Genomic DNA, 23,714 nt, shown 5'->3' on the forward strand with positions numbered 1-23,714 from the left:
CACTGGGCTATAAAATAATTCTGAATTTGCACAGTATTTCTTAGATAACTATTTACATAGCATATCTGTGCTGTACTCCCTTTGAAAGAAAACAAGTGTTTGTGGGCAGTTTATTCAGTAATACTCTCTGTATAATAATGTCCTGCCTTAGTGCCTTGTAATAGAATCTTTTTGAATGGGAGAAATTGTTCTGCCAGAAAAAAAAATGTCTCTGAGAATCGAAAGTAAATCAGAAAGACTGTGTTTAAGCCAAATCTTCAGTTCTCACATGAAGCAGTTTTTATTATTCAATATGTTTTTCTTAGCAATATTAATTACCTAATTTTTATAGCCTGTAGAAAACTAATTTTTTTAATGTTTATTTATTTTTGAGAGCCATAGCATGAGCAGGGGAGGGGCACAAAGAGGGGGAACACAGAGCTGGATGTGGGGCTCGAACTCATGAACCGTGAGATCATGACGTGAGCTGAATTTGGACGCTTAACTGACTGAGCCACCCAGGCGCCCCTAGCCCGTAGCAAATTAGAAACGCCAAACCAGAAATAAGTGGATTGGAGAGAGTGAGCAGAGGTAGAGGAGGGGAGCTGATAAAAGCAGACCTCATGGTAATCAACAACCTGACATCTCGGAGAGGAACAGAAGTAATAAAGGGCATGGAAATGTATGGTGGGCCTCCGTAGCGAGATCACTGAGTCATGCAGACGTGGTTAAATATGCCCACTACCTTCAGTTTAAAGAGTCATTTAGTCATGCAGTGCTGTTGCACAATTGTGATTTTATCATTGTGTAATTATGGTATGTTGTCAGTTATCCTGATCAGTATCCTGATCATATCCTGTAACCAGTATGAGAGAGACCGTGTCATGTCAGTCATACTGTTCAGTCCTTCATGCCTGGCACATAGAGGACATCAATATGTGCTTGTTGAATGAATGTGCTTAACGTTGTTAAGAAGTTCTATTAGGGAGGTGTGTGGTTGTCATAGTAGGTTGGTGATGTGATCAATGGAAAGATACCAGTAGGGACGATGAGTTTGCTAGAGATGCACAGACAGAAGCACAAACTTGGTGGCTTAAGCCACAGACAATTATTGTCTCACAGTTCTGGAGGTGAAAGTCTGAGATCAGGGTGCCTTCTGAGCGCTGTGAAAAAGAACCTGTTCCATGCCTCTCACCTAGCTTCTGCTGGTTTGCTGCCAATCTTTGAAGTTGCTTGGCTTATAGAAGCATCAACCCAGTCTGCCTTCAGCTTCACATTGCATTCTCCCTGTGTGCTTGTCCGTTTCCAAATTTCCTGTTTCAATAAGGACACCAGTCATGTTGGATCGAGGCCCTACTGTACTCTAGAATGACCTCATCTGTTATATCTGCATTGACCCTATATCCAAATAGGGTCATGTTCTGAAATACTGGTGGGTAGGCCTTCAACATACGAATTTTGGGCTGTACACGATTTAAGCCATAACACCTAATTCGAGAGTGAAAGTGTTTCCAGTGGCAGAGAGGATGGACTCTCCTAGCAGGTGATGACATAACAGAACAGCTGCTCAACCCCCCAGAGTTTCTCAGGGGAATACAACTGTGGCTAGTACCCACAGGCTGGAAGGAGGATTCTGCTAGATGCAAAAACCTCCTTTTGCCCTTTTAGAAGGTTTTTTTTTTTTTTTTTTTTTTTTTTAATTTTTTTTTCCAACGTTTATTTATTTTTGGGACAGAGAGAGACAGAGCATGAACGGGAGAGGGGCAGAGAGAGAGGGAGACACAGAATCGGAAACAGGCTCCAGGCTCTGAGCCATCAGCCCAGAGCCCGACGCGGGGCTCGAACTCACGGACCGCGAGATCGTGACCTGGCTGAAGTCGGACGCTTAACCGACTGCGCCACCCAGGCGCCCCCCTTTTAGAAGGTTTTTAATACCCTCTTTGCTCTCTTTCCATGCTGCCTACCTGTTTTAGCAGGTATAAGTATCTGGTACACAATGACCGCCCCACTCTGCCTGAGTGTTCTCTGCTAGACTGGGTGAAGTGGAGGTCGGTGTCCCAGGAGCATCTCTCAGCTGGTCCAGGCCACAGGCACGTCTGAGTTCTGTTTCTACAGTAGGAAGCCACTTCTCCAGAAAATTCACTTCTCCTCCGTATCGTAGTGATGTTAGATAAATGAGGCATTAATGAAACACAGTCATACTTTACTATTCATTTAATGTACTGCTGGAGATAAGGGACTTGTTTGCTATGTTTGAAAAGCAGTATGCACACTGCTCCCAGTTATGTATCTCCTGTAAGAATCGAATGTATGGTAAGACTGGTAAGGTTGTTGATTTGAGGATACATTTATTAAAATTTCTATTGGAGAATGTGTTCTACTCTACTAACAATAAGGCTTTTTTTCCCCTTTGCATAAAGTGTGTCTTCTTTTTTCCTTCTTGACAAGTTCAGTTTATGTTATCAAGAAACACTCAATTTAGGCCCTTCTCTTTGAGCTTTCTCTCTAGTAGGAGAGGATAAATGACTGACTGTTAGACACATCTGAGTGAAGTGTCATAAGAAGTTCTAAAGAAAATGACATCAGATTGGAGGGAGAGAGACACGTGATAGTGATAGCCTGAAAGCCGGGGACAGGTTTTCACCAGAAAATGAGGAAGTGCATCTAAGTTGAGGGAAAGGCCTAAACTATAAACACAGAAAGGCTTAAGATATGTTCTGGATGACCTCAGCCGTAGCAATTTCTTACTTGACACATCCCCAAAGGTAAGGGAATTAAAAGCAAAAATGAACTACTGGGACCTTATGAAGATAAAAAGCTTCTGCACAGCAAGGGAAACAACCAACAAAACTAAAAGGCAACCAACGGAATGGGAAGATATTTGCAAATGACATATCGGACAAAGGGCTAGTATCCAAAATCTATAAAGAGCTCACCAAACTCCACACCCGAAAAACAAATAACCCAGTGAAGAAATGGCAGAAAACATGAATAGACACTTCTCTAAAGAATCATCCGGATGGCCAACAGGCACATGAAAAGATGTTCAGCGTCGCTCCTTATCAGGGAAATACAAATCAAAACCACACTCAGGTATCACCTCACGCCAGTCAGAGTGGCCAAAATGAACAAATCAGGAGACTGTAGATGCTGGAGAGGATGTGGAGAAATGGGAACCTTCTGGCACTGTTGGTGGGAATGCAAATTGGTGCAGCCACTCTGGAAAACAGTGTGGAGGTTCCTCAGAAAATTAAAAATAGACCTACCCTATGACCCAGTAATAGCACTGCTAGGAATTTACCCAAGGGATACAGGAGTACTGATGCATAGGGGCACTTGTACCACAATGTTTATAGCAGCACTCTCAACAATAGCCAAATTATGGAAAGAGCCTAAATGTCCATCAACTGATGAATGGATAAAGAAATTGTGGTTTATATACACAATGGAGTACTACGTGGCCATGAGAAAGAATGAAATATGGCCCTTTGTAACAACATGGATGGAACTGGAGAGTGTTATTCTAAGTGAAATAAGCCATACAGAGAAAGACAGATACCATATGGTTTCACTCTTATGTGGATCCTGAGAAACTTGACAGAAACCCATGGGGGAGGGGAAGGAAAAAAAAAAAAAGAGGTTAGAGTGGAAGAGAGCCAAAGCATAAGAGACTGTTAAAAACGGAGAACAAACTGAGGGTTGATGGGGGGTGGGAGGGAGGGGAGGGTGGGTGCTGGGTATTGAGGAGGGCACCTTTTGGGATGAGCACTGGGTGTTGTATGGAAACCAATTTGACAATAAACTTCATATATTGGGAAAAAAAAGATATGTTCTGGAACTTAGGTTAAGTGTTGGAGTATTATAAGAAAGAAGACTAGAAAAGTATGCTAGGTTAGATCGTAAAGGGCCTCAAAAGTCAGGTTGATGTGTTCTTTAAAAAAAATTTTTTTTTAATGTTTATTTATTTTTGAGAGAGACAGAATGTGAGTGGGTTGGGGCAGAGTGAGAGGGAGGCACAGAATCCGAAGCGGGCTCCAGGCTCTGAGCTGTCAGCACAGAGCCCGACGCGGGGCTCGAACTCACCAGCTGTGAGATCATGACCTGAGCCAAAGTCGGACGCTCAACCGACTGAGCCACCCAGGTGCCCCAAGGTTGATGTGTTCTTAATTTAGATGGCAATGTGAGCTATCGGAGGTATATGAATGTGGGGACAGTGTCATCTGAGTATGCCTCAGAAAGATTAGTCTGGTGGTGGATGTAGTGAATTCAATGGGACAGAAAGCATTCAGCTCATTACAGAAGTTCAGGTGGTAATAAGTGAACCAGAGTGTTGACAAAGACAATGCAAAGTAGGATGAATGGGAGACAAACAGGTTACTGGTAATTTCTAAAACAGTCCTAAATTACAGTAAGCATGTGACTAAATGCAGTCACCTTTTTCTTTTTAGCTGTTCTAATTAAAAATATTAATGATACTTTCTGAAAAGGGGAATATATGGCAAATTTAGCTTTGAAGGGCAGAGATGTTTGGGCCCAATTTTTAATCAAACCTATACCATAGGGAAACATGGTATCATGGTATGATTTCTCCCCCTTGTTAAAATATTCAAATTCTTTACTTGTCTAACAATTGCCTCATTTTTAGTTCTGTTCAAACTTCAGCTGATTGGGTTAAGGGAGACACAATTAGTCTTTTTAAGAAATCTTAGAAAATATACACTTTGGTATGGGTTTTAATGGCTAATATTATGGAGATTATTTTCCCTTTTATATATCAGTATTTTTGCACATGTTCAGGTTTGTTGAGTCCAGTCATATTCCTAGAAATGTTGGTGTACAAAGAGCACTTAGCTGGCAGCAGACTAAAGCATGAACTAAAATGTGAACACTGGCCTAAAACATAAGACAGTATATGGAGTTTCCAATTTGTTCACCTAGTAATCACCATTTTCTGTGAAGTGTGTAATTGTTGTAATGTAATAGGAAGTAATTGGAATGTTGAGGAAATGGATAGGAGAGAGAATGCTTTTTAAAAGATCTTGTGGAATTTACCATTAATGCAGACTTTTGTAGTTTTCCTCATTATTGTTGTTTCTCTCTCAAGGACACATGTGAAACTTTGAGCAAACATCTAAATCACTCATCTGTGAGAGCTTCACAGAGCCTAGATCAGAATTTGTTTCCCCTGTAGTATATTTTGTTGTAGTACGTACTCAGTGTGGGTAGTGATGTAGTGATGTATTAAGTCATGAAATCATTTTTTTGGCAGCATGGAATACGGCCTTTAATCGTGGTGAGAGTGAGGGCGAGTGTAGCCTGATACTCAGTAACAGTCATTTGAATGACTACTATTTAGAAAAAGTTGGTTACTGTTAAGTAGACTGGCCACTCTGTTACAAACTTAGAGGAGTAAGTTGTTCATAAGGGATTTAATGGATTTCGTTTACTACTTAGAAATAAACATGCTTTGATTTCTCCTAATGCTGATTATCATATACCAGTAAATTGAAGAGGCCTGCTTGAGACCACCGTAAAAGTGACTTTGGGGGTGCCTGGGTGGCTCATTCGGTTAAGCATCCACCTTCTTGATTTCAGCTGAGGTTATGATCTCGTGGTTTGTGAGATCAACCCCTGCGTTGGGCTCTGCGCTGGCAGTGCGGAGCCTGCCTGGGATTCTCTGTGTCCCACTCTCTCTGCCCCTTCCCTGCTCGTGCTCTTTTTCTCTCTCAAAATAAATAATAAACATTAAAAAAAATGACTTCGAATGGGTCGGTGTTTTTCATGTTTCATTACTGATTAGAAAATATTGGCAAATGGATTCCAAGAAGTAGTATTTAGTCCTATTGTATTTCTAGTCCAGCTTCCTAGATTTCTAGGTGCATTTACAGTAAATCTTTTAAAAACTTATTTGTGACATGTTAGTGTAGATTTTTGTGAGTACAGTCAATCCTCATTCATAATTTCAAATTTGCAAATTTGCCTACTCACTGCAATTGCTTGAAACCTCAGAAATCAATACTCACAGTTCTTTCATAGTCATTTGCAGACATGCACAGTGCAGGGAAAAATTTGTTTGACCCTAGCACACATTCCTACTTGAGGCCGAACAAGGCGATGCTCTGCCTTCTTATTTCTGCTCTCATACTGTAAAGATGTGTCTTTTTTTGAGGTCTGTTTAGTGCCATGTTTTTCATATCTTGTGCTTTTTGTTGGTGGATTTTGGTTTAAAATGGCCCCCAAGGATAGTGCTGAAGACCGTGATGTGCCTTACAGAGAAAATACCTGCGTTAGATAAGCTCCGTTCTGGCATGAGTGACAGTACTGTTGGCTGTGAATTGAATGTTCATCAATCAGCAATACATGTCGGATAAGGTGTCTTTAAACAGAAACACACTGTAAGCACAGTTATATGTTAATTATTTGAGAAAACTGTGACCAGAGGCTTGGAAGAACCTCATGCTGTCTTTTCCCCAAGGAACACTGTTTCAGTATTTGCTAATTCATTGTTCACAGTGACTTTGTAGAACATAACCACTGAGAAGAAAGAGAATTGACTAGGCTATTTTGTATTTATACTCCAGAAATAATAAAATAAGCTTTATTCTTTTTGGGTTAGATTAAAAGTCACCAGGAATAGAGCTGATTTTTCCAACAGTAGGCTCTTTTCTTTAGGTTTCCATAGGTCCTTGCTTTACTTTTATTTTGAGAAACTGCAGTATTATTTGTCTCCAGCGAAGAAACCTTTTTTTTCCCCCTAAGAACAGCTTTTCAGATTTGGAGCTAACTTTTTAATTTATAACGGAATGCATTATCACAGTCATACCAAGTGTATCTAAACAATAATGTATTGTTATTACAGTTAGCTTGGCTATGCTGTACACGGTCTGCTTTGTGTGCTGTTCTCGTTACTGCTTACTGGCAGATTTCCAAACACCTCTCTTCTGCTATCACTTGCTTGTTTAGGAAATACAAATCAACATTTTTTATAGCTACATTTCCCCTTACTCATCATTTCTTTTTTTTTTTTTCTTTTTCTTTTAAATATACTTTATTGTCAAGTTAGCTAACATACAGTGTATACAGTGTGCTCTTGGTTTTGGGGGTAGATGCCCATGATTCATCACTTAAATACTACACCCAGTGCTCATCCCAACAAGTGCCCTCCTCAATGCCCATCACACACACTCTCCCGCCCCCCTCCCCCATCAACCCTCAGTTTGTTCTCTGTATTTAAGAGTCTCTTAGTTTGCCTCCCTCTCTGTTTGGAACTATTTTTTTTCCCCTTCCCTTCCCCCATGGTCTTCTGTTAAGTTTCTCAAGTTCTACATATGAGTGAAAACATATGGTATCTTTCTTTCTCTGACTTATTTCACTTAGCATAATACCCTCCAGCTCCATGAATGTTGCTGCAAATGGCCAGATTTCGTTCTTTCTCATTGCCAAGCAGTATTCCATTGTATATAGAAACCACATCTTTATCCATTCATCAGTTGATGGACATTTAGGCTCTTTCCATAATTTGGCTATTGTTGAAAGCACTGCTGTAAACATTGGGGTACATCTTCCCCTATAAATCAGCACTCCTGTATTCTTTGGTTAAATTCCTAGCAGTGCTATTGCTGGGTTGTAGGGTGACTGTTCATGTCTTCTGCCCATTTCATCACTGGATTATTTGTTTTTTGGGTGTTGAGTTTGGTAAGTTCTTTATAGATTTTGGATACCAACCCTTTATCCGATATGTCATTTGCAAATATCTTCTCCCATTCCTTCAGTTGCCTTTTAGTTTTGTTGATTGTTTTCTTTGCATTGCAGAAGCTTTTTATCTTGATGAGGTCCCAATAGTTCATTTTTGCTTTAATTTTCCTTGTCTTTGGAGAGGTGTTGAACAAGAAATTGCTGCAGCCGACATCAGAGAGGCTGTTCCCTATTTTCTCCTCTAGAGTTTTAATGGTTTCCTGTCTCACATTTAGGTCTTTCATCCGTTTGGAGTTTATTTTTTATATGGTGTAAGAGAATGGTCCAGTTTCAGTCTTCTACATGTTGCTGTCCAGTTCTCCCAGAACCATTTGCTAAAGAGACTGTCTTTTTCCCATTGGATACTGTTACCTGCTTTGTCAGAGATTAATTGGCCATACATTATTGCGGGTCCAGTTCTCTGGGTTCTCTATTCCACTGGTCTATGTGTCTGTTTTTGTGCCAGTACCATACTGTCTTGATGATTACAGCTTTGTAGTAGAGGCTAAAGTCTGGGATTGTGATGCCTCCCACTTTGGTTTTCTTTTTCAACATTACTTTGGCTATTCGGGGTCTTTTGTGGTTCCATACAAATTTTAGGATTGTTTGTTCTAGCTTAGAGAAGAATGCCAGTGCAATTTTGATTGGGATTGCATTGAATGTGTAGATTGCTTTGGGAAGTATTGACATTTTAACAATATTTGTTCTTCCAATCAATGAGCATGGAGTGTTTTTCCATTTCTTTGTGTCTTCTTCAATTTCTTTCATAAGTCTTTTACAGTTTTCAGCATACAGATCCTTTACATCTCTAGTTGCATTTATTCCTAGGTATCTTATGGCTTTTGGTGCAATTTGTAAATGGGATCATTCTTGGTTTCTCTTTCTGTTGCTTCATTATTGGTATATAGAAATGCAACCTATTTCAGTACATGTATTTTGTATGCTGCGACTTTGCTGAATTCATATATCTGTTTTGGCAGTTTTTTGGTGGAGTCTTTCGGGTTTTCCATGTAGAGTATCATGTCATCTGCGAAAAGTGAAAGTTTGAGTACTTCTTTGCCAATTTGGATACCTTTGATTTCATTTTGTTGTCTGATTGCTGATGCTAAGACTTCCAATATTATGTTAAACAACAGTGGTGAGAGTGGACATCCCTGTTGTGTTTCTGATCTCAGGGGGAAAGCTCTCAGTTTTTCCCCATTGAGGATGATATTAGCTGTGGGCTTTTCCTATGTGGCTTTTATGATGTTAAGGTATGTTTCTTCTATCCTGACTTTCTTGAGGGTTTTTATTAAGAAAGGATGCTATATTTTGTCAAATGCTTTCTGCATGTATTGACAGGATCATATGGTTCTTACCTTTTCTTCTATTAATGTGATGTATCACGTTGGTTGATTTGTGAATATTGAACCAGCCCTGCAGCCCAGGCATACTCATCCATTTCTGTTCTGATCTGTAGATTTTTACATTCTGATCCAGAGACTTCACATTCTCCACCATCAAATGCAGATAATCTCATCTTTGTTGATTTTATTTGTTCTATTCTACTGACAAACGATTTGCTTTCTTTTACTCTTTTTCTCCTAAATTGTCGATCTTTTCCTTTTTTTTTTTTTAAGTTTTCCTCTTTCTGTACCTCCCTTTCATTCACTAAAAATTCAATAAAGGAAAAAAAAAACTGGTGGTCTTGGGGTGTCATCTAACCCTCAGGTGTTTTGTTGGGTTGACACAGTGGTTTATGAAATTCAGCTAATATCTTGAAATTTTCCTTGTGGGAATGTTTTTGATTACAAAATTCAATTTTTAAAAGAGATATAGGGCTATTCAAACTTCTTTTGTACCTATGTCAATTTTTGTAAGTTATGTTTTTTCAGTGATTGTTAATGTTATCTCAGTTGTTGAACATATTGTCATAAAGTTGTTTAGAACATTCCCTAATTACATCATTAATGTCTTTAGATTCTATAGTGATATAGTTCAGATATTGCTAACTTTTGGCTTCTCTTTTTTTCCTTGATCAGTCTTACTAGAAGTTTACCAATTTTATTAACTTTTGGTTTTGATTTTCTTTGTTGTTTGTCCATTTTCTATTTCATTGATTTCTACTCCTATCATAGGAAGGTGGCTATTTTAAGACTCTGTTTCCTGCAACATTGGCATCAATATATTTATGGAGATAATTTGCAATAATGATATTTTTGGTGAATATGTGAATTACCTGATTTCTAAGTTCTTATCTTTAGACTATTAGAGTCTACTGCCTCCTGTTTTGTATTCAACTCTAGATTGAGTCCTGGTTTAGCATTTGAGGGTTACTCACTTTAAGGGTTATATGTAAATTAATTCATTAGGAAATTACTATGGGGTGCCTATTACTTGTAGTTGTTTTTTTTTTTTGTTTGTTTGTTTTAATTAACAATCATATAGGCTATCCTTCTGAGACAGTTTTTATTTATAGTAACCATGAAACATGGCTTTTGCTTTTTTTTTTTGTTACCTTATGTATAATTGTCCTTCATAAAAAATAGAGAAGATGGAATCGAACTATTCCTCCATCTTGGCTGATTCATTTAATCAGTTTTTCTTGTCATGCACTCTACCAGGTTCTAGGGATAACTTGGAAATATAAAACGGAGATGGCTTTTAATCTTATGGAATTTACAGTCTGGTAGGGAACACAAAGCATTAATCAAGTCTGACAAGTATCGTGAAGGAAAGGTACACTGTGCTGTGAAGACAGCAGAAGATTGAGCAGAGATCTGAAAGATAAACTAGAGTTAATTAGGCAAAGAGGAATGGGAACAGTATTCCAGGCTCCCGGAAGAAGCATGTGCAAGGGCTGGGTGGTATGATCATATGAGAGAGAGATCATGTGCACACACATCATAAGTGTTCACTGCGAATATAAGGTGTTTAACATTAGTGATAATCTCTATTCTTTCTTCTCTTCTCTTGTATTGGAAAGACACACTGTTTTCAAAAATGTCATTCTTTCCAAGACATTTTCTTTCCTAAGGCTAGTCTCTTTGTGCTCTTATCAGTCCTCTCCAGCCTCCTCATGATCTTGGGCATTTGCCCATCCAACATTGTTTAGCATCCTCAGTTCTTTCTTTTCTTTCTTCCAGCAGTTTCTTCCGTTTAGTCTCCTCATGACTTTGGCCCTCTCTCACTGTTTCTTTCTCTGGGCTTTCTTCCTTAGCACTTGGTGCTGGACCACTGTTAGACCATCTATAGCATTTTTTTTTTTTTTTGGCCATTTTTAATAGTCTCCCTATTTAAATTGAGTTTTGGGATACTAATACACTGCTTCTCTCCCTACCCCAAGCATCTGGCACAGGGCATGGCTCCTGGTTAGTGTTCAGTAAATGTACCTTGAATCATGTGTATACAGTAAAACCTTGGATTGCGATAACTTGTTCTGCGAGTGTTCTGCAAGGTGAGCAAACATTCCTAATAAATTTTAACTTGATAAATGAGCAATGTCTTGCAATACCAGTAATATATGATGCCAAACATCACATGATCACAACTAAGCCAATGGTTCTTCTCTCTCTCTCTCTCTTTTTCTTTTGCTGTGGGATTGTGGGTGATTGTCTCCATGCTCAGATGCTTGGTCTCAGGCTGTGGTATTCAGCAGAAATCAGTGATTTTTCAGAACATTGGAAGGTGCCCACAACTGGCACTAGTGTATTTTTTGTCACTTCAAAGTATCTATGGACAGACAGTCTTTTGCTTTTCCATAGAAGAGAAAGCTTAGGAATACTTTGCTTCATTCTACGTCAGGCTGCCTGCAGATATAGACCCTTTCCTCTGCTGCCTTATTGCCAGTTACATTAAATACAGTATATGACAAGAATTTATTAATGCTGTACTGTAGTCAGCATCCGTGCAAAGGTATACAGTGGCCCCCATGCAGGAAAATGTTGAAAAGAAAGGCAGTAAGGACAAGGAGGAAGTTTATGGAAGAAGAAGATTACAGTGGTAGTTAAGGAAATCATCAAGAAGTATGAATGAGGTATGCGAGTAGCCAGAATTGCAAGATTTTATAAGAAGTCTCTGTCTGCATCTCGTCTGCAGAGGAGGAGGAGAGAAAGGTGGAGGAATCCCTCACTTCAAGTGAGATTAGGGAGATGTGTAAAATGTGGGAAACAGTGCAAAATTTTGTAGAAAAATACCACTCAAATAAGGCTGTAGCAGTGTAAGTGATGAATCTGTTTAACAATAATGCAATGTCACATTTCCATGAAATCCTCAAAAGGAGGCAAAAACAAGTGTCATTGGATAGGTTCCTTGTTAAAGTTGTATGAAAAGAAAAAGATCCCATAGAACCAATAGATAGCAGTGATTCCATTAGTGATAGTGAAAGTTGTTATACACAATAACCCTCCTGTCTCTTATCTCCTTCACACCAGCTACAATGGTTTTCAAAGGTAAGTGCAGGTTAATTTTTTGTCTTTATATTTCATATTTTCTTTATTACTTTGTATTATGTTACAGTTTGTAATCATTTTTTATGAATATTTTTGGGTTGTGGAACGAATCATCTGAGTTTCCATTATTTCTTATGGGGAAATTTGCTTTGATATACACGTGCTTTGGATTACAAGCATGTTTCTGGAGTGAATTATGCTCACAAACCAAGGTTTTATTGTATTTTGATATGTGTAGGAGTTATAAACCACATTATGGTTTTAATGATTTCACAAAATAGTAACCAGTTGAGAAACCTGATATTTGATGTTTCTACGTTATTGGCCCTTGGAGTTCCTTAATCAGTTTGAAACTTTGTTATTTGTGGATAGTTTTCTTATATAGATTCAAGGTCCATTATTCATTTTTGAGCCCCATTTTAAAATGTATTAGTATTTCCATTAGACTCCTTTTTATGTTTCTATCTCTGTGAGGAAATTTCCCCTCCATTAAATGTCATCTACATTTTCTACTAGATTTTTTAAGATGTTAATTATAGTTATTTTAAGATCCCTGTGTAATAGTGCCAACATATGCACGATCTTAAGTCTGGTTGTGTTGCTGTTTTTCTCTTTTGACAATGAGTTCTTTTGTCTTTTTTTTTTAATGTGACTTTTAATGTTTGATTGAATGTCACGTGTTGCACATTGGTGAACAGTAGAAACCCAAGGTATTTACCCTTAGAAACAGGTACACTTTTACTTGCAGACAATTAGATCGAGTCAGTCTAGGTAGTAGTTGAGCCGGTTTGGGGGTTTATTGTTGCTAGTGTTACCATCAGTATACCACAGACTTCAAATTCCTCCAGCAGTGAGTTACTGCTAACTTGTTTTTAGTGTGCAGCCTGCAGCGTTGGAGGGTTTTCTCATTGTTCCTGTTCCGCTCTTAGCAGACCGCTTGCCTTACATACCCATATAGGGTCTCCTTCCATGCTCTTGCCCCTCTCCCATTGGCAGACTTCCCTTGCTTGTTACTTGGTGCAAGACTTGTGGTGGAGACAGAAGGGGTTTTGCAATTTCCCTGTTTTAGCCTCAGTCTTAGGCAGGTCCTGTGCACCTGCCCCAGAGGCTGAACTTTTCCAGTGCTTCTGTCACTTCCCCAGTGGAGATGTCCTCTGCCTTATACTCAGTGCAGGATCTAGAAAGCAGGCAGGTTTTCTGCCTCTCCCCTACCCCCTTCCTGACAGCTCAGCTTTGCCTTGTATCTATAGAGAAGGAGGAGGACAGGGCAGAGGGTGTGGCTGGGAGCAATTTCCCTGTCTTCCTTCCAGTGCTAGAAGACCTCTGTCTTGTATTGGCACAGAATCTGGGCACGAGTGGGCTTTCTGTCCCTTCTCCAGTGTTTATCTTGCATTTGCCTGGTGTTGGACCAGAATAAAATAGGAGCTGTGTTTTCTTCCCTTTCCAGCAGCAGCTAACTTTTGCTTGGTATCAATATAAGGACTCGAAGGTGAGAGACTTTACTGTACCTTCCCAGCAACAGGCAACTTCTGCTGCGTGTCAGGATTCAATCTGAGGCATGGGCGAATTTCTCACTTCTGCCCCACCAGTAGCTGATAACCACCTTGTATTCATGCAGTCCGAAAGTGTAGATGGACTTTTCTTGGCACTTCTGCTCTACCCTCAAATCTTAGAGCAGGCATTACACACCGGTACCAGCAATATCCCTTTCTCAGCTCTGCTCATGCTGGTTCTCAGGAGCATCTCAGGGGGTGGGAGACTATGAAGAAGAAATTTGTGAGTGGGTACAGGATTTTCTGTGTCTGAGGCCCTGAGGTTCTAAATTGGCATCAGTGCACATTTGACCCTTAAGCATTTTGTTAAAATTTCAGTTGTTTTATAGCAACATCTCTTTTTTCTGTGCTTTGTCAAAGATGAAACAATTCTTGTGTCCCATCTCCTCTGAGGGGCTCGTCACTCTGGATTTTAGATAAATGGTTGACTTATGACCTCACCTCCCTGATGGGCTCAAAAACATGTGTTTTTTCTGGATTGTCTGGCTTTTTCTTTTTGTTAAGAGTAGGAACAAATGTTTCTTGTGGCTTTCTCTTCTGAATTTTGTCATTGTATCAAGTAATCTTTGCAGCTGACTTGCTTTAGAAAATAAAAAATAATCCAAAGCACAAGGACATATTTTCTTCTTTTTTTTCCCCAAGTAGTTAATAGCAAGTCAGTCGAGTGCTGGTAGCTATCACTGGTAGAACTAAAGCATGGGCAGACAGGGAAATGATCCCATGGAATAGGGAAAACCTATTTTTTAGAGAGAGGGTGTCTTGCTTAATAGGATGTAAACTTTAAATCCAGCTTAAGTAGATAGCACATGTGACTCTTGCTAATGATGTTTGCTCATTGTTCTCCCTAAGAGAGGTTTGTGAATTGTTTTCAGAATATTTAGACTATAACTGATTGCTCAGACCGTTGGTTAATTTTTAGTGCTTTTGCTGATTAATTTCCTTTTAGATAAATATCAGGGTTGTTTTTCCTTATACTAATGCCACATGAGATGATCTTTGATAGTTATGCCCTGTTGACCTTCTGAAGTGCATAGAGGCCTTTTTCACATTCTATTTAAACTTTCTCATGCAAACTGAGGCATTCAGGTCAGACTCTCTTAGCTTTTTTGTAGATTGAATCATTGAAGTTGTTTGGTGGAATTAGAAGCTCCAAGTTGTATTCCGGACAGTTGTTACCTAACTTTTCTCTAGGTTCTGTAAAGTAGTGCTGGTCCCATTTTTCATCTTTCTTTTCCTTTTTAAAATTGCACCACAGGTTGACAATTTAAGTTGTTTAGAAACCAACCTTAATTTTAGAGGCTTTTTTCAAATGTTTGTCCTTTTATGTCGAGAGTGATGAAACAGAGAGCTAAATGGAAGCTCTCTGTGTGTGGACAGAACTTTTCTATGAATTGCTGCACTGGCAGGTGTCCCCAGCCTCCTGTATGCAAGTCTTTAGGGGTAGAATCCTCCTCCTCATCTGTAAATAAGTATTCTGAGAGCTCTGTGGGAAATGGGAGCTGCTGGGATGGTGGTGGTAGGAGGTGGATCTTAATGTTTTGACATGTAAACTTTGCTTCAGGTTTTTAGTTCAGACCTCTCCTCCACTCCCAAGTGTGTTTCCTTCAGTAAGTGTTTCTCTGGTTCATCCTCTCCAGAGAGTAAACTACACTTCTTGCAGGGTTGGGGAGGGGCTGGTCGCTTGGTTGTGTAGGATGAGGGAGGGGATTTAAGGCTTATGTTGCTTCTTATATTGAATTTTGAGACCTTCATGCACCCTGACTTCAGAAGGGCCTGGAATTTCTGAGTCTTACAGTTTTGGGGGGTTATTTTGCACACATTGGCTTTTTATAGGTTCCCCTCTAACTTATACAAGCTTTATTTTTACCTTTCTTCATGCTGCTAAGTATGTTGTCACTCATGCATTTGGCTTTCAGACTTCCAAAACTTTATTGCTGTCATCTCCTCTTCTGATTTCTGCGTCTTTATGGCTTTATGTGTTATTTGTCCTTCACTGTCATTTTAGAAACTTCTCAGGAGTGTGGGAGACAAATGAATGCTTTCAATCTTGAAATGCTTTCAAATCTTGAATTACTATCCACCATCTTGTAAGCCTAGTTTCTAGTTACTGTTCTTAAATACCAAGGCCACGTTTACTTTAAGTTGTTATGAAATCCATTTGTCTTTCATAAATTTCTTTTCCATTTTTCTCCATTGAAATTAGCAAGGTATTATTACCTAGTTTTCTAAAATAATATGCAGGGTTGAGTTTTAGGTTATAGCTAATTGTCTCCTATTGGACTAACACTCCAGCAAACACCAACTATAAACTCAAGACAAACTATTTTTTAAAAATAACTATCTAAAGAAACTGGCAAACAACCAAAACAGACAGAAACTAGAGGTTAGGAGTTATCCGTATTTAGAAGAAGGAACTACTGGGTGAGTTTCCCATTTCGGATGGTATTTAACTTGAAGTCATGCCCAGCTTGGTACTGTAAGGATGACTAAAACTCAGGGGAGACTCCCAGTTGTACTGGCTTGAAGAACTAGATGACAGAGTTTGGGGCATCTGGAACAACTGGAAAGTGAGGGAGAAAATCCAGAAAAAGAGAAATCTAGAGATGAATATAAACTGTCTAAATCTTGCATAGACAGACTCTGACTGTTCCAGTAAGGCTAAAAGCACCGAATAGAAGTTTCAGTTTTCATTCCCACAGAGGGGAAACAGAGTTTTGGGGTTTGAGTCCAATTAATTGAGTACTAAAACAATCATTCTCTTTGGAGGAAGGTAACAGAATTTAGAGTTTCTGCAACATATTATTTACAATGGCCAGAATATAATTCAAAATTTGCAGACATGCTGAAGAAAAAAAGGCAATTATCGGAGAGTGACTCTGAGATGATCCAGATGTTAAATTTAAAAGGATTCAAAAGGATTTTAAGGCACCTATTATAACTATACTCATGAAAATAAAGGAATGCATGTATATAATGAATGAACAAATAGGAAATCTCAGCCGAGAAAAAGAAACTATAAAGACGTGGAAATTTAGAATTGAAAAATATAATACATGAAATAAAAATTTTTACTAAATGGGCTTAATAGCAGATTAGAGGTAACAGAAGTAAGATTTAGTAAACTTGCAGATAGATTAATAGAAGTTATATAATCTGAAAAACAGAGAGGAAAATGATTAGAAAGAATTTGAACAAAGGCTCAGGGACCTACAGGACAAAATAAAAATGTCTAGTATATGTGTAGTCGTAGTTCTAGAAGGAGAGGAAAAGGAGAATGGGGCAGAAAAATATTTGAAAACATGATAGCCAGAAATTTCCCAAATTTGGTGAAACACATGAAATTGTCAATTCAGAAGCTTAGCAGATCCAAGCATAATCAGTACAAACCATATTACATAGAGGCACATTATACTCAAACTGCTAAAAGCCAAAAATTAAGAGAAAATCTTGACAACAGTCAGACACACACACACACACACACACACACACACACACACACACACGGAAACAATAAAAATGATTTGTTGAAGGAAAAAAACTTACAACATCAGCCCTGAATTCTGTATCTTTAAAGTTACAGAATTCCTTAAAGAGAAAAAGGAAATAAAGACTTTTTCAGATAAGCAAAAACTGAGAATTCAGCACTAGCTGACCTACACCTTAAGGAGTTTGACAGGAAGTTCATCAGGTTGAAGGGTAATGATACCAGATGTAAGCTCAGATCTTTAGGAAATGGTAAATATGTGAATAAAGAGGAAAAAATTACTTTTTCCCCTCTTACCTGTTAAAAAAAGGTAACTAATGTTTAAAGCAAAAATTATAACATTCTACTGAGGGGTTGCACAAAGTATAGTGAATGAAGAGTGGTAAATGGTTTTTATATTAAATGTAAAAAGGGGTACAGATTAACTCAAGTGGATTGGTTATAGTTAAGGACATATACTATATATCCCTAGGACAATCACTTAAAAAATAATGTAAAGAGGTATAACTAAAAAGTCAGTAGATAAAATGAAATTCTAAAAAATACTTTGTTAACCCAAAAGAAGGCAGGGAAAGAGGAACAGAGACACAGGCAGAAAACTTGGAAGAAGAAAAAGAAAATTTGAGAATAAGAATGAAGACTGATAAAATGGTAGCTCTGAATTCAGCCACATCAATAGTCAAGTATAAATGGACCAGTTATTTGAATTGAAAGAGATTGTGTGTTTGTGTGTGTCAAGACCTAACTACATGATGGCTATAAGGGATACACTTTGTTGGTTTGTTTATTTTAGTGTTTTGTATAATTTTGTCTTTAGTTTTACATTCCCAAAACATTGGTTTCCAGAGTACCTTAGGTCAACTCCTTTCCTTTTTTTTTTTCTTTTTTTATTGAAGTATAATTAACACACAGTGTTATATTAGTTTCAGGTGTATAGTATAATGATTCAACAATTCTATACATTACTCAGTGCTCATTACTATATGTGCACTCTTAATCCCCTCCGTGTATTTCACCCATCCCCCAACCCGCCTCCTCTCTGGCAACCACTAGTTTTTTTTCTGTGTATTTAAGAGTCACTTTTTTTGTCTCCTTTTTTCTTTGTTCATTTGTTTTGTTTCTTACATTCCACTTATGAGTGAAATCATATGGTATTTGTCTGTCTGACTTACTTCACTTTGCATAATCCTTCTAGGTTCATCCGTTTATTGCAAATGGCAAGACCTCATTCTTTTTTTATGGCTGACCAATATACCACTGTGTATATAATATACCACAACTTTATCCATTCATCAATCAATGGACACTTGGGTTGCTTTCATATCTTGGCCATTGTAAATAATGCTGTAATAAACATAAGGGTGCATGTATCTTTTCAAATTAGTGTCTTTGTTTTCTTTGGATAAATACCCAGTAGTGGAATTATAGATTCTACAGTATTTCTATTTTTAATTTTTTTGATGAACCTCATACTGTTTTCCACAGTGGCTGCACCAATTTGATTTCCTACTGCCGGTATGTGAGGGTTCCTTTTTCTCCACATCCTTGCCAACACTTGTTATTTCTCATGTTTTTGATTTTACTCATTCTGACAGATACGAGGTGACATCTCATTGTGGATTGATCTGCCTTTTTTTGATGATGAATGATGTTGAGCATGTTTTCATGTGCCTGGTGACCATTTGTATCTCTTTGTAGAAATGTCTGTTCAGGTGCTCTGTATAAGGGATACATTTTAAATATAAGGAGACAGAAAGATTGAAAGTAAATGCTTAAAAAAACATATACTGTCTAGATAGTAAGTATAATAAGATTGGACTATATTAAAATTAGGTAAAAGATATAACCAGACAAAGACAAGAAATCTTACTAGAGATAAAGAGTCAGTTCATTAGGAAGACTGTTTATGCCTTGTAACAAAGTTTCAAAATACATGAGACAAACATTAATAGTATTGAAAGATAGACTTAAAATCCACAATCATTGTTGCATATTTTAACACCCTCTCTCAGCAGTTGCTAGGAGAAACTAGATAAATATCAGTAGATGTAAAATAAAAATAATGTGCTATTTCTTTATTGAACACAAGATGGCAAAGTAGTCACAGTTTCACTTGCAGAAATGGATCTGCATTTGAATACTGTGAAATAAGCTATGATTTTACTGTGTTAACCCAGTAAACATGTTTCCTTTAGAGCCCTTCATTTATTTTATAGCCAACAAAATGAACTGTGGTGAATAGTGAAATAAATAGAAATACTACAGGGGCTCCTAAGTGGTTGAGTTGATTAAGTGACCAACTCTTGATTTCAGTTTAGGTCATGATCTCGCGGTTCGTGGGATTGAGCCCTATGTCTTAAAACTGGGAAAACTCGGGGCACCTGGGTGGCTCAGTCGGTTGGGCGTCTGACTTCAGCTCAGGTCACGATCTCGCGGTCCGTGAGTTCGAGCCCCGCGTCGGGTTCTGGGCTGATGGCTCAGAGCCTGGAGCCTGCTTCCAATTCTGTGTCTCCCTCTCTCTCTGCCCCTCCCCCGTTCATGCTCTATCTCTCTCTGTCTCAAAAATAAATAAACGTTAAAAAAAAAATTAAAAAAAAAACTGGGAAAACTCTAAAGTCAGTTTTTAGTCTGATTTCTCATTAGTACAGGACTTAACCTCTATAAGATCTACAGACCATCATCCATCATGTACTTAGATAGTACCAGTGTCTCGGAGCTCACTGCTTATTTAAAGGTTTGAGTTCAATGTTCAGTATCATTTTTATACCTAAAAACTAATGTTGCCTATAGGTTTTAGGTTTTATACCTAAAAACTTATTTAAAGGTTTGAGTTCAATGTTCAGTATCATTTTTATACCTAAAAACTAATGTTGCCATTTTACACAAAATATACTTTTTATATTTGTTGTAATCTAAACCCTAACTGTTACTGCTAAAGACTAAGGCATCGTGCAACACAATGTTTAACTTTATGTGTAAGAATTTTAAAAACCCACAACAAAACATAAAAGAAAGAAAATATACCAGTTGCCTAACCTAGCTAACAGTATTACTGTGATTGAGCATTAAATGTAGTCCTGAACTTCCTAGCAGCCAAGTAAAAGAGACACTAGTAACACTGGTCACATGATCTGAACTTAAAAAGTATTAAAAAGAAACAAGCAAACAAAAAGAGGCTCATTAGTTTTTTGAAAAGGAGAAATCACCTTTGAGTTTTTGATACTGATGTTGTGAAGAATTGAGTCCCTATATAGCGGTCACTGACCACAGATGCTATGGTTTAACAATATGCAGAAACGTTCTTTAGCCATCCACCCCAGCTCTAGGTAACCACTAATGTCCTTTCTGTCTCTTGAGACTTGCAAATTTGGGACATTTCATTTAAATGAAAGTATGAAATATATGGTCTTTTGTGTTTGCCTTCTTTCACTTACTATACTATTTTCAGGGTTCATCTATGTTGTAGCATGTGTCAATACTTCGGTATTTTTTCTGGCTGAATATTACTCCACATATGGATATGATACACTTTCTTTATCTGTGCATCAGCTCATTGACATTTAAGTTATTATGAAGTATGTTGCTATGAGCATTCATGTACACGTTTTTGCATGAGCATATATTTTTCTTTCTTTTGAGTATCCACCTAGGAATAAATCTGGAATCACATACAGTCTGTTTTTAACCTTTTGAGGAACTGCCAGACATGTTCCATTCTCAGCAACATTGTGTGAAACTTCGTTTCAGAGCACTCTTTTTCATTTACCACTCCAACTTCCCATAGGTAGAAAAAGCCTTTTCCCACCTACAGAACCTGAATCACATATCTCAGATAAGTGAACTCACAACTGGATTGCAGCAAGCCTCAACTTATTCTCAGTGCCAGCTCTATAGCAGACACCACAGTGTAAGACTCAAGTGACATTTATACCTATTAATCTATCTCCCAGATGAGGCTCCCATACTTTTTCAGGTTATGTAACCATATGTGAACCCTAAAAGCTCACCAGTAAGGAGTGAACTGCATCCCCATGGTTCAGGCCACACACCCACTAATAATTTGTCATTTTTTCTTTGTTCTATTTTATGTCAGAGAGTCTCAAAGCATGATCCAGGGGTTCCTGAGGGAGCTCAAAACTCTTTTGGTGGGTGGTCCAAGGCCAAAAATTCTTTGTAGTAATACTGTTATCTGCTTTTTAAAAAAATACTTCTTTCACAGGTATATAAGATTAGGTGCAGAAGGTGACATGAGAATACAGGTGTCAACTATTAAGCCACACTTTAAAGATATGTGCCAAGATTTAAAACAATGGCACTTCTCTAGCTTTTTTTTTTTTTTTTTGGAAAATATATTTTTCATAAAAATACCTATTATTTGGGATAACATATAGTGAGCTTATTGTTTTTATTTTTAATTTTAAAATATTCTTTAAATTTCTTTCTTTCTTTTCTTTTTCTCTTTGTCTTTTTTTCTTTCCTTCTTTTGTTGTTTTATTAAAGAACAGGGACAGGACCCATGGACAGAAAGAGCTGCCTTTTTAAATTTCTTAATTTTCATTTATGAAAGGTAAAAACATCAATAGATATAACCATCATAAACAAAAGCTCCTTTGGGGGTCCTCAATTTTTTAAAGAGTGAAGAGATCTTCAAGTCCCCAAATTTGAGAACTACCGCTGTAAGTAAAAGTGGTATTTTTGTAGTCAGATTTAAAATTAATCTTTGTTTAAAATTCAAACATAGATTTAACTCTAAAGCCTCACATGATATTCATTCAACAAGAATTTATTTACTGCCTATCACGTACATGCCAAGTATTGTGCAGTATTTCTATGTTTTTAAAATTTATTTATTTTGAGAGAGAGTGTGTGTGCAAGCATAAGCTGGAGAGGGGCAGAGAGTGAGGGAGAGAGAGAACCCCAAGTAGTGTAAGTTTCTGAGGATGCAAAGCACTAACTGGTCATTTTAAAGTGTGTAATTGTTATTCTAAGAACTTAGTTGAGAGCTCAGAGTTCCAGACCTATTAACACAAAAGAGATAGCTTACTGCGAAAATATTGGCACAGGTACTACCAGTACCTTGCCTAAAAAACTTAGTGTAGCCATTGTTCCGAGTGCATGTTTTCGATTGCACGGCAACTCTGCTAGGATGAGTTAGCTAAAAATGTACCCCTGAATATTGCTTGGGCATTTAAAAGGTGATGTATTTAAACATTAGAGCATATGTTCCTAATAAAACTGTTGTATTTTAATTTTAATTTTTAATAAGTTGTTATTTTTTATCTATATTTTTTCCCTTACATTGAGATATAATTGACATATAGCACTTTTTAAGTTTATGATGTACAACATTATGATTTGTATGTGTATATATTGTGAAATTAACTTGCTTTTATTAACAGTAGTCAGGCAATCTGTCCCTGGTCAGAATTTATAAAACAAAATCCAGAAAAAAAAAAAAGCAGTACAAAGGAGGGAACAGATAGATAAGATGGATGGATGGATGGATGGATGGATGGATGGATGGATGGATGTTTGGGTAGATGGGTGGATGAGTGGATGGATAGATCAACTCATCAATAAAGTCAATAGATACTCTCCTTAAATCTTCCCCTGCAACTGAAGGTGACCCAAGTAGATGATCTAAAAGCACCAATTGGACTGTAACCAGAGGATCTTGGTCACAGCAATTTTGTACCATTCAGGATTGGTGTTTTATGAATCTCTTCCTGCCTATTTTTGTTCTTAATGTCATTATTAGGATTTAGGTTTTGCAGAATTTATTAATAGCCTAGCATAAAGTTGAGATTATGTCTGTGGGCCCCCAAATACTATCTGTTTAACAGGCAATCAGTTGTATACATCTGCCATACTTGAGCAACTAAAGCTGTAGGAAGAAGTTGTGTCGTTGCAAAATTTAGAAAGTTGCAAAATTAGTTTCTAAAAACCAGGTAGTAAGGATATAGGAAGCTAGAGGCTTGTTTTTTAAAAAGCATATATAGTACAAACAGAATACAGTGAAGCACAGAAGGAGAGCATAAGGTTCGGTTCTTTGCACTTGTTTTCTTCTGCCACATTCAAGTTTTAGTTTCTAGGAATGCTTTTGAAAAGGAAAAAGGAAGGACATAAAATAGAGGAAGAAAAAGAGAGAAGAGTGAGCCTCGGCACCAGACGAAAAACATCATTTGCATTTTTGGAGCTAGGTTTATATGTCATAATTAACAAATCATGAGCCAAGTGTGGTTGGATCTAACATTTCTTGGGCCGAGGCATTAAGTCTCAATTCCTTATAGTGAGGGATTGTCTAGGCATTCCTGGTCTTATCCCTTTAAAGAGCATGGGGAGTTGTTCACGTCCAGAGTGAGTTGATGAGAGAGGCTGAAGGTCAGTCTAAAGGGTCGGGAGGCTGAAGAGAACTTGTGTGGGGTGTTTTAGGCTTTCTATGCTGATTCTGGATAGCTGGCAGGGCTGCCTGCCTGTTTGTCTTTCTGCTGGTTACTGACAGGTAATGAAATTCCATCAAAGATGGTGCGTGAT

The 23,714-nt window shown here is 37.8% G+C and overlaps 1 protein-coding gene across 3 annotated transcripts in view; it reads left to right on the forward strand.

Annotated features, from left to right (window-relative positions):
- Positions 1-23,714, forward strand: part of LOC123608680 (cytochrome b5 reductase 4) — a 100,650-nt gene that overhangs the window by 10,416 nt on the left and 66,520 nt on the right. The gene's annotated exons all lie outside the window — the stretch shown is intronic.

The sequence above is a fragment of the Leopardus geoffroyi genome, chromosome B2 (assembly GCF_018350155.1).
Source record: "Leopardus geoffroyi isolate Oge1 chromosome B2, O.geoffroyi_Oge1_pat1.0, whole genome shotgun sequence".
Lineage (NCBI taxonomy): Eukaryota > Metazoa > Chordata > Mammalia > Carnivora > Felidae > Leopardus > Leopardus geoffroyi.